Source organism: Oreochromis aureus, linkage group 3 (genome assembly GCF_013358895.1).
Source record: "Oreochromis aureus strain Israel breed Guangdong linkage group 3, ZZ_aureus, whole genome shotgun sequence".
Lineage (NCBI taxonomy): Eukaryota > Metazoa > Chordata > Actinopteri > Cichliformes > Cichlidae > Oreochromis > Oreochromis aureus.
The window spans coordinates 62,044,128-62,061,008 of record NC_052944.1 but is presented as its reverse complement, the minus strand read 5'-3'; the positions used below and the strand labels follow the sequence as shown (position 1 = coordinate 62,061,008).

Below are 16,881 nucleotides of genomic sequence, written 5' to 3'. Positions count from 1 at the left end.
ATGAAATGCTGTAGTTTGTCTCTGTGTTGAGGTGGATCAGTGATCCTGCAGAGTCCTGTCCTCCCTGTGATGGAGGGAGATGACGTCACTCTGCTCTGTAAAACAAAGACCACTCCCTCCAACCTCCCAGCTGCTTTCTATAAAGATGGCTCCCTCATCAGGAAGCAGCCTACAGGTCACATGACCATCCAGCATGTTTCCAGGTCTGATGAAGGCCTCTACAAGTGTGACATCAGCGGTCATGGAGAGTCTCCATCCAGCTGGATCACTGTCACAGGTGACACACTCACCTGTCTGTGTTTCTGCAGGTTTCAACATTCACAATGTGACGACAACTTAATGACTGTGTTTGCTTTATTTTAGACAAACCCACCACCACACCTCCACCTACATCCACACCTCCACCTACATCCACACCTCCTCCTCTTTCTACTTCTCTTCTTCCATCATTCTCTCCTCCAGTTCTATTTGCGTTGTCATTTGTTGGATCAGTCTGTATTGTGACTTTACTGGTGGTACTGGTTCTGCTGGTGAGACGACTTGTTAACAGGAAACTTAAAGGTGAGGAGATTTCAGGGTTTCTCTCTTTTCAGCTTAAAATTTTAGTCTTACTTCATTCACAGAGTAAGCATATATAGCAGTTGGATACCATATTCACCTTTGGAACTTCAGGTCAGGGGTTTGACTCCCCCCCAGGATGTCTAGATCCAGTAAGGGTCCCCAGGCTAATCAAGCCCAGCCTACCTTGAACATGAGCAAGCAATAGCAATAACTGGAGTCATATACTGCCCTTTACTTTCAGTGACAAACAACAATGGAGCCGAAATCAAGCCAATATCAGTCACCATCAAATGCGGGATTTCCCAAGGTGCCCTGTCCACACTGCTGTTATAACTTTGTGTGATTATCAACAAGACTGGCCACAGATCCTGACTAAGGAAAGGAGCAAATCTGAACTACCTCTTCTATATGAATGGCATCAAGCCGTATGCCAACAGTGATTGATAAAACCTCCAGTTCAGTGGAAGACTCTAGCCTATACTGTCCAAATAAGACATTTTTTGCCTGGCTTTGTCAGTAGTAGCTTATCCTACAACATTATTTGTCCTTGAGATGCTTTCAAAGAGTTGAGACATACTTCTAGATGATAAACTGATTGTTTTTCAGGTCACTGACAGGAAGGCAGAGATAAGGAGACAGGACCTGCTATTACAAGACAAAGATCAACACAACATTACCAGAGGCGTAACATCACAAAGTGTTCTGGTTATTGTAGGGACCACAGACCTGTTTTGATGATTGTGGGCCATAGATTGCAGAAGCTGCATGCTTGCACTACCCAAATGGCCTACTTTTAATCCTTTGGGGGGCGGGGGGTTCAGCTCTGTCTTCAGTTTCAAAACAAGACATTTCTGTATGAAAAAAACTGTTCGGTTCTTGTATCCTGTCTTATTTGTACCTGGGGTAAGGTGCCTGCATCATCTGCACAGTTAGGTCCTCCCTAAAGCAGCTGTTTCACTGCTAGTTGCTGATATAAGAAATTTAGTTTTTCATTATGTCCAATTTAAATTTGAATACTGGAGACAAAAGAAGGGGATCAAATAATTTTGCATCATAATCAAAATATTAACAGCAGTACTTAAATGACTGCACTGTCTGCAGTGATGTCCTCTGTGTGTGTTTTATTGTGCAGAGACTGAACCTGCTGCAGTCTACTCAGCAGTGAGAACTGAAGACGTCAGTTATGGACAAATTATCATCATAGAGAAGAAAAGAAAATCAAAGAAAAGAGGTACAGCTGCGCTTCTTTGTTTTCATCATAGATAAAAAAATGAGAAAGAGAGTCCAGGAGGTGTTGAGATTGCTGTCTGCATGAGTGTGACACTGTTTAATAATTACTGTTGAGCAAAGCATCTTTATTTAAACAGGGCTGAAGTCAGTGTGAGATCATCACAGTTTTTTCACGGGATGCAGACACGTTTCTTTCATCAGATTCATAAAGCTGTGTGCATTCATGCCTCGGCTTTAATTACATTTCCACTCTCATCTATAGAACTGAAAGCTCCTGCAACACTTGAAGCAGAGACACCAAGTTATTTGTTCGTTCATGCTTGTAAGGCCATCGCCTTCAGACTTTTCATCTTTTCTGTGCATCATGGAAGATGCATCATGTGAAGTTATGGCAGAAGTCTTGACTAATATCGTTCATCATGTTTGGGTGTAGACATTACATTATTCCATTTGCATAGAAAATCACTATTTGCACCAACAGTTATAAGACATGTAAATATCTGCAAAGAAGAAGTGCAGCTCAGGTAAAAATTTTGCAGTTAGGGTAACGTACAAGCATCCCATGATTTTAGCATGTTTTCAAGAAAAGAGTGCTGTGATCAGTTGTTTGTTTTAAACACAGCCTTCAGTTTCTGTTCTGTTTTCTTCTTTCATGACAGTAAAAAACGGTCAAATACTATGTAAATTATAATATACCTATAAATTCCAATGGTTTCAGACAAATATTTAACATTTTGTTTGATGTTTGCTGCAGCAGCATTAAACAGATGTTTCTCTGTCTTATTACTGTTCATGCAACATAAGAAAGAAGTGTAAATAATTGAAATACTTTTTGTGTCACATTAAATGTACTGGTAAGTGCCAGTATGACTGTAGAACTGCACTGATGTCTTCTTTGTGTGTTTTATTGTGCAGAGTGTGATCCAGCTGCAGTCTACTCATTAGAGCAAACTGGAGACGTCAGTTATGAACAAATCACCATCAAAGACAAGGAAAACAGATCAAAGAGCAGAGGTACAGCTGCTCTTCTTTGTCTCCATCGTGGTTCAGAACAAGTGTTTTTGTCCTTCACAAGGACGATATTTGTTGTAATTGAGATGCTATTTGATCATCTGTCTATCTATTTTACAATTCGTCTTTTTATTGGAACGTCACAAAAATTTCTAATTCATTCATTACCTTCATGCTAACCATCATTGCAAAGAATACTTGTCTGTGATACTTGATACTTGTCTGCTCAGATGTGAAGTTACCTATTGATACAAAGTATTTCCTGTTTTCCAAGTATGTTTTGAACCAGTTTAGTACAGTTCCTGAAAGACCTGCCCAGTTCTCCAGTCGTTTGAGTAATATGTTGTGGTCAACTGTATCAAATGCTGCACTGAGATCCAGTAAAACTAAGACTGACATTTTTCCACTGTCTGTATTCAGACATATGTCATTAAACACTTTGGTCAGAGCGGTTTCAGTGCTGTGGTTCTGTCTAAAACCTGACTGGAAGGCATCATAGCAGTTATTCTGTTTTAAGAAGTAATTGAGCTGTTGAGAAACTGCTTTTTCAATGATCTTACTTAAAAATGGGAGATTTGAGATCGGCCTGTAGTTATTCATTTGTGTCTTGTCAAGATTGTCCTTTTTCAGTATAGGTTTAATTACAGCAGTTTTTAGTGGTTCTGGAAACACACCTGATATTAAAGAAAAGTTGACGATCTGTAACAGGTCTGACTCCAAAGTCTTTGTGACCTTTTTGAAAAAACTTGTTGGCAGGACATCTAAACAGTAAGAGGAGGAGTTCAGTTGACCTAAGATGTCCTCCAGGTCCTTGCTGTTTATAGAGTGAAACTGTTTCATGGTGTTTAAACTGTTTTTCGGTGGACACAGTACATATCCTGGATCTGCTGTTGATGAACCACTTTCTTTTTTTCATTTTTTCTGTGAAGAATTTGAAGTCATTGCAGGCCGATTGAAGTTCAGCTGCCACTGACACAGGAGGGTTTGTTAGCCTGTCAACTGTAGAAAATAAGACTCGAGCATTATGACTGTTTTTGGTGATGATGTCAGAGAAGTAGGACCTCCCTGCACTCCTCAAATAGTGTATAATATGTTACAAAGTGTTGGTGTTTGGGTTTGGAGTGATAGGATCAAATTTTCTAGCTCCAGTAAGAAGGCAAGCTGCAGCATTCAGAATTTAATTCAATTGCACATAGCTCAACATCAAACATGACCGAAAAATGGTCAGAAATACCAGCGTTGTCCATATTACAAATATCCAGAGAAAATGAGAGGACCAAAAAAAATTGGTAGTCGAAATTATAATGATGTAAATGTTTCCAGTCTCCTGGTCATGTTGGTGTACAAGGCAGCCCATTGACTTCAAATATATGAACACTTTAGGAAAAGAAAATCATTCCCACTATGAAGATGTCATAGTGAGTGATATAAACCACACAGCAATGTATTAATGATTAACTGTGTTTGAGGTTTTGAGATTTTGAGATATCCCTTTTTCTTGTGTCACACTGTACTAAGCAATTTATGGACTTAAATAGAGAACTGAGGACTACAAGGTGAAACAAAAAAGCTTTTATTGTTGGTTATTCAGCAAGTTTAAAGCAAACCACAGAAAAAGACTTCTAGGGGAAACTCAGAACAAGGAGCAGACAGCTGTGACAGTAAAAGGGATGACTTGACATGAAAGCAGTGGGACACAGACAATAAATACACAGCAGGTGATTGAACAGGTGGAAAACACAGCAGGAACAAATTAGGGCATATAGTGACAGAGGATGTTAAATTAAACATGATGTACATGAGTCGAGAGCCCTAACAAAATAAAACAGGAAACACAACACTGGGACAGAAAATAAAAATAAAACTCCGAGCAGAGCAAGATGAGAAAAGCTTTGAATATTAATATATTATGTATGTTTCTTGTATGTCGATATATATATATGTATATATATATATATATATATATATATATATATATATATATATATATATAAGAAAGAGGAAAAATGGAAAGTCAATAAAACCAAAAACAACTCAAATAACCTCATAAATGATCTGAGATGTGGATGCCAGAACATCAAACTATATTGTAAAACCTGGGCAAACAGCCACACTGATTATTTTAATGATGCTGAAAGACCTTGGACTGATGTTTGGGAACTGATGGCACAATCTTAAAGTAATAGAGTGCTTCTTCGATTTTATCAAGAGTATTTAAAGCAAAATCCAACTAAATCAAACCTGTGTTTATAATAACAACTATGCTCCGAGTCACAGACCCAGCACAGGTGAGACTTTTCTGCTAAAACCTCCAAACTGAACACTTCCTCGTTGGTCTCCTTCACATTAAGAGCTTGTTTGTGACAGTTTGGTTGCAAGACATTTAATGTGAAACTAATGGAGGAAGTTTAAATGTTGTGACACAGATGATATAGATTTTTTTTTTTTTTTTGTAGTGAATTGGTGCATTATTTTAACTGTGACTGGTCCCATGTTGTTTGAACTTTTCAGAGTCGTCGCCTACTCCTCGCTGAAGTAATCTACAAGTCCAACCGCTGGAATCCAGCTGCTGTTCCACGTGACCTGAGGACATTCATTACAAATAAGATCTGTATATATTGTCTTTGATCTTTTCAATACATTCAAGTCAACACCTACTGAGGGACCAAAAACTCAAAGAGAAATTAATTTTTTGGGTAAAATAAAAGCTCAACTTCTTTAACGACTTTAAAGAAAAAAGATACATATATATTTTCATCACCCTGTCCTTCAGTGTCTCAGTATAGCCATTACAGCTACATGTATTTCTATAATACATGTTATATGAACAATAAATAACAATACTATCTAATATATAATATATAATGTCTAATATATACATGTAAAGTAATGTATTTAGCATACTCAGTAACCCTGCTGTTGTCTCCACTGCAGTGATCTGTATTCTCTGCAGGACTCTGGTTGGACTTGTTGTTCTCGTGTGGTTCTGTGGGTTTCATGAAGATGTCTGATGGAAAATGTGAACCGTTGTTGCTAACCCATGCACACGTGTCTCTTCAGTGCAGATAAACAAAAGCTTAAGAACAAAGTGTGGATGTGGTTAATGAGTTTTGATTTAAGGAAATGAATTATGTGAGACTTTAGATGCTGTTTAAACTAAAAACTTCTCCATCAGTAGATAAGAGTTTGCATGTGCATCTTAGTTACAGTGTTGTTGATATCTGCGGTTGTCTTTGCACAGGACAGTAAGGACATATGTGCTGTCTGTACTCATTCAGTCTGATATGATCTCACTTTCCATTCAGTCAAAATCGGGATCAGATTATGCTGCAAAAGCAAATGCTCAGAGAAAGACTGATATACTAAGTGCTATGCTCAAGTTGAGTTACCAGAATCACCAGGATCTTTCCAGTCACTTTAATTATATGCATAATTAGTCAGTTCACAGCTAACTATAAGTAATTGCATTCCAGCAGCATCCACAGACAGTAAAAAGCACTAACCACAGCTTAAAGCACAGGCTGGTGCTGCCATCTAGTGACACCGAAGAGCTCTAACGACTGATTTTAGGATCATTCTGGGTCACTTTAACTGCTGCATGTAACTTTGATTTCTTCTATCTGTTTACAAAACCTATAGCACACAGGGAACACAGAAAGACACATCTATAATACAATCATTATAGTATAAAGTTTGGACATGTTGTGACTCATCATTTTAATCTGACATTTCATTTTTTGCTCAACTGCACTGTGAAAAGCACAGATGTATACAGTATCTGTATAAGTTATATAGATGCTGCCACTCACAGTGCCCTATGTAATGTTTATGCGAAGTATCATCAAGCTCAGCACACTCACCTTAGGGAGCACACAGACACACATGCATGTCTACGCTGCAGTTAACACAGTATGATACATTAATTGATTCATTTTCATCTGTGCATATATATACATATATATGTATGTATATATATGAAATCTGTTTCTTAGTGTATTTTACTGCATACAATGTTTTTAATATCTTAATTATATTAATCCATAATTATGTGATATGCATATTAGATACTTTTAGTGAAATATAATCCCTCCAGAAAGGCAGGAAAAGCCCTGTAACTTACTTAAACTAAATATGTTCCCTAAAACGGTGACAGAGCTACAGACCCATGACAGCCTTACCCAGTTAGCCAGCAGCTATGACCAGCACTATTTGTGCAGTTAATGAAAAGATTAATAATGAATGAATGAATGAAAAGAAAGAAAATGATGTTTGTTGTGGTGTTGCACAGCACACTCATTTGTTTCAGTTCGTCAGTTGTCTAAATGGATTGGTTCTTATATAGCACTTTTCTACTTCTATGTTCACCCACAGCGCTTTACACAACTTGCCTCATTGACCCATTCACACAAGCACTTTTCTTTGCTCTTTCTATCTAACACGCACACACATTGGGGTATGATCTTGGCCAAAGATATTTGACACGCAGGCTGGAATTTAACCACCAACATTGCCACCTGTTCAACTGTTTGTTAATGGAAATATTTAATCAGCTAATCACATGTCAGTAAGTCAATGTATTTGAAAATGTATCTTTTCTGATGCTTCATGCTACATGTTGATTCATAAGTGCTTAGTTTCAATTTATTATATTCGGAAACTTTTCATGGGAATCATTCAGTCTAAGTCATCAGTCATGCAGGTCTTTTCACACAGCAGCTGTTTCTATGCAGTTTGTTTTCTTTAAATGGAAAGAACTGCTAACCTCCATGGGGACGTAATTAGACAGTGTTTACACATTTCAGTTGTTCATTGAGTCATCGAGAGTCATCTGTCAGGGGAGTGTGACACAGTCCAGGAGGAGAAAATCACAATCAAGCTCAGTATGTTTGTGATTTCATGAGTATGACTAAAATACTTATTGATCAATATTGATATTGGTCATTCATTTTTTAGGAAAAATATATTTCTTTTGCTGCTTCTTGGCAAAATAAGACGACTTTGTTCATGGATGAAGATTAGATATGATATGAAGGACAACCTGAGACAGGTCTGTAGTCTTAAAAACATCTTCAGCAAAGAGGATCATTGGCTGTTCTCTTCTCTCCCTGGAGGTGCTGTAGGGGTCCTGCTGCCACAGGAAAGCCTGCAGCATCCTGAAGGACACATCCCACCCATCACCTGTCACAGCTGTTAGCATCAGGAAGGTGGTACAGGACCATTAAAGCCAAAACAAACACACTGAGAAACAGCACATATGCCAGGGCTGTTGCATTAATAAATACAATCGGGGAATTCATCGCTGGGAAAACACAACATTCAACTGTGCAATATTTTCTTTGTAACTGTGCAACATTCTAAGGATTAAATCACAGTGCTCCAACCGTATGTTTGTATTCTCACTCATATACAGTCTTGTATATACTATATTTATTTATTTATTTATATTTATTTTTAATTTATTTTAAATATATGTTTCCTCCTCTTAAAAGTACCCTCTTTCAAATGTACTGAACGGGTTTGCATACAATTTTAGTTGATTCTGATTTAACAAATATCCAGTTAATGACCGCACAGACCCATGAAACTTTAAGAGTCTGTCAGAGTCCTGCGTTCAGATTCAAAAGAGGTGGGTTTTTTTCTGATGCAGAATCAGCGTACCAGTCTGTGCCTGCGGGTCTTATCTCTGAAAACAAACAAATGTTTAATCTCTTTCACAGATCGGAACTGTTTTGTTGTGACAGCTTTGTCACAGTGATGATGATGAAAATAAACTGCCCACAAAGAACACACATTTTATCTAAGAGCAGCATTTAGCTGCGTGTCATACCACAGTTTTCTTTCCTTAAAAAGCAGCTCACAGAAAGTGAAAACTGCACGCAATGAAAAGGTAAATATTTATTTCAGTTTTAAGTGCTTTCATAAAACTTTACATTTGCTGTTCATCTCAGTGTCGTCTTCACACTCTTTAAGATGAATCAACATACAAGAATATATGAAAATATGAAGCCCATCACATTCAATCTCAGTAGTAATAATTCATGTGACATTAGTTCCTACTCAATTAATGATCATTTTTCGAAGAAAAAAAATCAAATGTCACTTCTGTGCAGCTTCTTTGCAACATATACAAACCTGGTTGATGAAAGGAGGCTCTGTGTTTGAGCATTGTGAGGGGGGATATTACTCAGGTAAAGGGACCAGGCGAGCTACAATGAGGCCCTCAGGTATTCTTCAGTTTTCTGGTATGTTTTTATTCCTGATGAGTCAACACACATCCAGACATGATGCAGTCGTGTTGTCTTAGTCTGAGTCCAGAGCTCAGAGTCACAGAGTAACAGATGGCATCAGTCTGACATCAGGTTTGTTTCTTTAAATATGCATGCTCACCTGGTCGTCAGTGGATTTCTGTCTCCCTGCTGGACTTGACACCTGAGGTCTGTTTCAGCGAGATCTCTGCTCATATCCTTTTTCTGATAAGCTTAAAGAAATCTTGTTCATCTTGGATGTGTTATTGAATCTACTGAGTTACTGAGGCAGCATCACCTGAAGCAAATATGTGTGACATCAGAGGTATGAGTTCACATGACCTCTGAAACTGATACTGTCAACCTGCAGTATCACGGAGACTAAATACATGACGAATACCTGTGTCCCATTGTTGGCTTTTAGAGTACAACAGGTTTTCAGTAACTTGTCTGATTCTTTTATTAGAGAAAAATGCATGACGTTGAACCACTGGATGAAGCTGAAATACGTATAATACACAAACAGGTTAAACATGAACAAATTACATCACAGAGCTTCAGATTCTGCCCACATGATGTCAGCAGTAATAAGTTTCCATTCAGTAAAACAAGTCCTTGACATCTTTCAAACCCCTTTAATATTCATGTAGGAGGGTTTTTTGTTTTGTTTTTCTGTTTTGTGTGTGTGTGTGTAGTTTACATCATCAAGGTTATATTTTAATAACATCCTTATAGTGATTGGTGTATGAAGCCCACTGACAGTTCTTCACCAGCAGGTGGCAGCACAGGAAATTCTGTCAACCCAACAACACATGAAGGCTTTCACTGTGACCTCTGACCTTTAAGCCTTAAAATTTTTGAATTCACGAAGCGTGGGGCTGCTCTCTGTTTTCCTCCATGTTCCTCCAGCGGAGTGGATGAAGGCAGCTACACTGTGCTGCCTCCGTCCGCTCCGCTGAGAGGGAAAAAAAGAAAAGAAAACGAGGAAAACTGTAAATATGAGCTGATAGAGAGCAAAAAAAAATCTACACTCAAAAAATTGAAATTGGGTGGTTGTTACACGTACAAGATTCAAACTTGTAATTTGAACGAAATAATTTCATGTTTCTATGGTGAACGTGATTAAATCATGTAGCATCTGCATGAAATTCGGCAACTTAATTTGTTCTTGTTGAGATGACATGATACAATCTAGTAAGAGTGGTTAGCTGCCTGGACTCACGACATTCACAAGATCACATTAGATGTCAAACTTCAGAAAATCACTGAAGTTTTAAGAGGCAGACAACTACACCCACACCATGTCTATGCTATCGCTATTTATTGTGGTTTAACCTGTCAAGGATAAAAACGTACAAAAAATGCTGCATCAAGCCTTGTAATCATAAAGCCTGGATTGACAGCTTGGTGGCGTGATGGTTAGTGCTGTTTCCTCACAGTAAGAAGCAGGGGCGATTCTAGGATCAGAGCTTTGGGGGTGCTGAGCACCCAGAGAGCTGCCCAGCCAGGCAAGATACACTTTACTCGTCACGATGAGACTTCTTCCCTGTCTCTGTCAGTCCCTGCATCCTTAAATGTCTCCAGTTGTCCTGAGTTCTCTCTGACTGTCTCCTTGGTGCATTTAAACCCCTGTTCCTCCCTGTCCTCATCGTCTGTTGTCTTCGTCTCCGTTATCAGTCATCATAATTTTACCATCTCTGTGCAAGTCTGCAAATTTCTTTATTAAATCTTTATTATTAAAGAATAATGAATGATGCTCACAGTGAGTAAAAAGTAAACTGAGTGCATTTTTTGGACAGAGATTCACTTTTAAAGTGTATGTATAATACAATACAGATACATAGAAAATACACTGCAAAAATAGAAGAGCCCTTGAAATGTACAAAATCTTAATTAAAAAAATTATAAAAATGGAGGCAACTGTGCCTATGGTACGATGTATGAAAGGATCTTTACTGCAGATGCTACTATGACTCTGCAGATTTTTTATTTTATTTTAACCTATGTCACCTGGTCAACTCTCTCAAGCGGTTTAACAGTTTCTGTTGTGCCTGTCACTATTCCCTGTCTGTTTTCTTACCTGATTCTTCCTGATCTTGTACTTTCCTCTCTCTCTCTTTGGACTGACAATCATACGCAAATAGATTGTATTAGATGAAAAAATTAAATTAATATGAAAAGAATTACTATTGAAATCACTAATAATAAAGTCCTCTCTCAGTGTACTTTCAACCAAAAGGCAAATAACCAAAGATATAAATATTGAAACACTGATCCAACATTATTCTTGATTGACAGCTCATTTGATTTTACACTTTTACCTGAATGTGGCTCCTTTTTTTGAAAAATCTTCCTTATATCCATTATGAACCTGGCTGTCTCTGTACACACACACACACACACACACACACACACACACACACACACAGCAACAGGACGGTCAAATGTCGCTGATTTTACTACAGAGTAGGACGAATTGTAGCCAGGGTAGCAAACATCGTCGGAAAACACGTTTCCCACACTGCAGGTTACCTGGTGTAATGTTTTTCAGCTAAAAAGAATCATGGTCTGACTCCTACCTAACTATATAAAGAGTAACTGAAGGTTAGATGCAGCTAACATGTCCTGTTTTAAGCCAAGCACTCCACCCCCGCTCCGCTGCGTCTCAGCCACTATCGCTCTGGCACAAAGGGCACCAGAGCCAGAGGAGTGAGGCGAGCTGGAACAAACCATTTTGGGAGGACGGGGGGATATCTATACTTTTGTTGTTGAAATATTACATCTCAACCAAGTACTGTATGCTTTCTATATTTTTTTGTAGTGTATCACATAAACAACAAATATTGTCAAAAAAGTAAGAAAACTTTGGGGGTGCTTTGATTCATTTTGGGAAGCACCCCCCAAAATGGGCTAAAAACACCCCTGAATATTTTTATTTACACATTTGCCTACCAAGTGGAAGCTCACCGGCTGAATCTCAGGAGGAGACAAAAAATCTCTTTGGGGTTGTGTCAGAAATGGCAATCAGGCCTAAAAATCTGTCAAATCACAAATGAACAGTCACCCACTGTGGTGAGCTCTGTGAGTAACAGTGCAGCTGAACGTAGCCAGTAAGCAGTTAAAGCAATTCTTTTGTTAAATCCCTTGAATTAAAGCTCTAATTCCGCACTTCAACCACATCCTGATTGTTTTACTTTGTACAGAGACACAGCTACAACAAAGTTCATTGTCCAAATACTTATGGGACAAACACTTGTAGTATATTACACAACATAGTACGTGAACATGTACTGAAGCACCCCTTCCTGCAACCCTAAGTTGGACATGTGGTTATGAAAATAGATGGGCGGTAAAATAAAAACGATTATTGATGACTCTTGCCGCCTGTAAATCAAAGTCTGCCTGAGGTGGGATTTCAGAAGTAGAAACCACGAGGGAGCACAGTACCACTCCCAGAAGGGTGAGATGTGAAGCCATAAATGCTGATGAGTGACATGATGATGATGGAGAACACAGATGAAGATCTGGAAGTTGCTGCCTCTTTATATAGTAGACACTGAGGTTACCTTTTGCCTCCCTGCCAGCACGGACACCCACACTAAAAAATCACTTACACAAACCCTCGGCTCTGGGATGGATTCAAAAACATGTCAATTCTGGTAAACAAATGGACGGTTTTGCAACCACAAAGTTTCATCCTACAAGGGCAGAATTATGTTCACTGTGTGAGAGGTGAACGTCAGACAGTTAGCAAGAGAAACATTCAAAGAAACAACTTAAATAACACAAACTTAGCAGTTGGGATGTAGATCATACGATATCAGCAACGTGATGATCAAATTTAGTTTAAATTGCTCCAAAAGGACAAACAAAGCAGGGCCAGATTAACCTGTCGGCACCTGCTGGCATGCAGAGTAACATGTAACAAAAACACATGTTGCCCACACGACACACGTGGTAACCTGAACTTGTTTCACTGTAGTTTCTCTTTTATAGGTTTAAAGCGGGGGCCATTGTGGCTCAAGAGTTGGGAGTTCGCCTTGTAATCGGAAGGTTGCCGGTTCGAGCCCCGGCTTGGACAGTCTCGGTTGTTGTGTCCTTGGGCAAGACACTTCACCCGTTGCCTACTGGTGGTGGTCAGAGGGCCCGGTGGCGCCAGTGTCCGGCAGCCTCGCCTCTGTCAGTGCACCCCAGGGTGGCTGTGGCTACAACGTAGCTTATACTACATTCAGTCATCCACACATTCACACTCTGGTGATGGCAAAGCACTTTGGGGTCCTTAGGGACTAGTAAAGCGCTATACAAATACAGGCCATTTACCATTTAAAGTCTGTACAGACTTTTGTTTCTTCATTTGCTTGCAAACTAATGGAAATCCTCACTTAAAGCCAAGAAGCTTATTATCTGTGCAGGCTTTAGTGCCTCAGAGTAAACAAGAGAGCTTTGATCACAATGATTTTTTTTTTTTTTTCAAATTTCATTCACTAGCGATTTTTTTATTGTCACCTGATCTCAATCAGCAGATTGAATATAATAGGAAAGCACTAGTTAGCTAATTAATTAGATATTGGTCACTCATATCAACTGAAAGAGTGTAAGATAAGTAAATGTGCTATAAAGGCAGGAGAAGAGTTAATAAAAAGGTATTGAAATGAAAATATTTCATTATTTGCTGTTTCATAGATCATTATTTTTGGTTTTATTGTACTGCACTTTTGTCAGCCCTGCTGGTGTTTTTAAAAGTACTTTATTAATAAACTGGCATGGTATGGTAAAATTGAACTTGAAAACTTGCCAGTGTGAACAAAAGGTTCTTAACTTTAGCATAAAAGCTTCAGTTCACCTTTCTCATGGCAGTTACTTCGGTATGTGTATTAATGCAAGAAAAACTAGATTCCTCACAGCTAACATACCAAGAGTGTCTGCTGTGTGGTTAACTTTATAACCTTTGGTACGCAGTAGTGTCATTCCACCTGTTAGCTAGTTTAAGAAACTGGTTAAGGAGGGAGTATCTGTGAGGATAAGGAGGATTTAGTTTTAAAGACACATCAGATACTTGCAGGAAGCTTTCTTTCAGGTTCTTTTCTCCACTGCACAGGTTTAAAACCATGACTCCAGAAGTAATGATAAAGAGATTGATTAGTCAGTCACAGTGTAAAGAGTCCTCCTGCCTGCATCGCTCGCCAGTATAAATAGACCTTTGCTCCTGGAAAACAAATATATAAAAGTAATGTTGTCCAAGAAATGCATTTTATCTCACTAGTGAATCAAAGAAAGTCTATATACTTTCTGACCAGCAGTTCATCTGATCCACTTTAGACTTGGTGGGTGTTTTGTTTGGGACTAGTCCTGTGTGCTGTGTTCAGTTTGAGGTTCTCCAAGTTGCAGACCCTGTTGCTTTGTCTGGCCTAAATGAGAGTTGAACACTATATCTGGTGCTGCTCTTTTAAAACCAAGGGCTCAACTCTTTGTTTTCTCCTACATAGATGCACTTTTTCCTGAGAAACATTGTTTTTAGATGCAAATTCAGCAGACAGGTGCCTTATCTTTAAGACTTTTTATTAGCCAGCTGTAATAAACATACAGTACATTCTACGTGGTTATAATAGCAGGCAGATAAAAGCAAAGTGATGAATATTGTTTTCGGACATTTCATTAATTAATTGTTAATGTTTGAAAGACCAGAGATAATGCATTAAAAGGAAAACTGTTGCAGGTTATGGATGTGAGTGAAAGTCGTCCTCTGTGACATGAACACTGGGACAGAAGATTGAGCAGCTGAGCAATGAAGCAGCACAAAGTACCCCCACCTGCTATATAAATATTATAATAAAATCATTTTAATACAAGGAATACAAACTTCTAATTCTAATGAATTCACAAAGCTTCAAAATCTATAATGTACAAAGGAAGAACAAAGGGAATAAAAATGGCTCTGTTTGCTGATGATTACATTGTAGGTGGGTGTTTCCTTACACACTTAGAAAATTAACATTAAAGGCATTCAAATGAAATGAGATGTGTGTTCCCCCTGATGTAACCCAGCTCTGACATCATTTGTAAAAAAAAAAAAAAAAGTGTTAGCTTGTGTCAATCTAAACACATCTGAGCAAAAAGAGTGCAGTGCAGTGTACTTCACTTTATTTGGCAAGAAGTTCGACAACAACACATCATCAATCTGTCGATCCGATCGACATCTATCAATTAAAAAAAATTAAAGTAAGCTTTAAATTTCCAGTTCCACCGAGCAGTCCTAACCTTTAAAACTAATCCCTCTTCTTCCTCTTCTGCCCTGTGTTTCGTGCATCATTCTCCATCTCTGAGTGATGTTGTCTCATATTCTTTTCTCTCCCTGGGAAATACTGCAAATGCACCTTAAGCTTGCAGACACACTGAGTGGCTAATTGCACAGAAACAGTTTGCTGATATTTGTTGAGCTGTTAAGAAGGTTACATGTGTATTACTGTTAAAGTGTACAATCAAGAGAGAGTTCACGATCACTGGGTAGCAGGACGGAGAAAGAGAGAAGCAGCTCTCTGAGCTGAAGCATCATCTGTGAGGCAGGGTGGATGCTGTGTCATGACAGTGTAGATGTATTTAGACTATTTATTTCTTTAGTGCCTTTTAATAATAATGTAGAGATTCCTATCATAAATTTTAAATGTAATTCCACTTGTTTGTTTTTGGAACAGTGCACCACTAAATGTCAATAGACTACAGACTGCAGTCAGCTGAGTTCTGTTGTCTTGCCCCTCCAAAGTGCATAATCCTAGCTATGGTGGCTGCAGGAGGACAAAAACTCTGACTGGTTGATCCATATGGAGTGCAGGCTGTCAGTCTGGTCTATTACCTGAGCTCTACATCTATTTAATCTGGAGGAGGCTTAACAAGGTCATGAAAAGAATTTGAATAGAGCTTTGTGAGTTACTGAAAGCCATTTTGGACAGTTGTAAAACTGAACCAGTAAAATGCACGACTTTGGAAAAGCTTATTTCTAACACTGAATAGAGTTCAGATGAAACAATATTTTAATTTCAGTTCCACATGTCCTACGATCTTGGTTATATTTCAGCTCTTTGGATATGGTGTTCAGTAAAGAGCAAAGAGGCTCTGTAATGAACACCATATTTTAACCACACTTTTGGCAAACACATGTATTTACCTATTAATTTAAATGCATGTCTTCTTTTCTTGTTTCCCCTTTTATCCATCACATAATTTTTCTAATGTAAGTGGAGTCATAAAAACTTGTGGCAGATATGAGAAGACTCCTTGGGCATCATTTACTACTATGTGCAAAGACATGTTTTAATGTGTACAAGAAAAAACAACAAACAAATAAATAATAAATAAATAAACTTGTATTTATATATGATAAGATAAGATGAGATGACCTTTATTAGTCCCACAGGTGGGAAAATAGTTTCATTACAGTAAAAGTGCAAAGTTATGTAGCAGAAATTAGAAAACACTGGAATGCAATAAAATAAAATAAAATACTATATACAATAGAATAAAATGGAATACAAATGCTATATACAACTGAGTAATAAAATACAAAAGTACAACTTTGTCAGAGAAAGAATTACACATATAGCAGTCTTATTGCACATGTGTGTGTTAGATCAGTTAAAGTCTTTATTGTAGAGTCTGACAGCAGTGGGGAGGAAAGACCTGCGAAATCTCTCCGTCCCACACCGTGGGTGCCGCAGGCTCCCACTGAAGGAGCTGCTCAGTGCTGTCACAGTCTCCTGCATGGGGTGGGAGATGTTGTCCAACAGGGATGACAGTTTTGCCACCATTCTCCTGTCACTCACCACCTCCACTGGGTCCA

The 16,881-nt window shown here is 38.4% G+C and overlaps 1 long non-coding RNA gene across 1 annotated transcript; it reads left to right on the top strand.

Annotated features, from left to right (window-relative positions):
• The first annotated feature begins 382 nt into the window (after positions 1–382).
• On the top strand, positions 383–6,729 carry LOC120436230. The gene is made up of 4 exons (XR_005610258.1): positions 383–561; positions 1,168–1,792; positions 2,707–2,805; positions 5,314–6,729. It is a non-coding gene; the product is annotated as an uncharacterized LOC120436230 (long non-coding RNA).
• Positions 6,730–16,881: the final 10,152 nt, after the last annotated feature.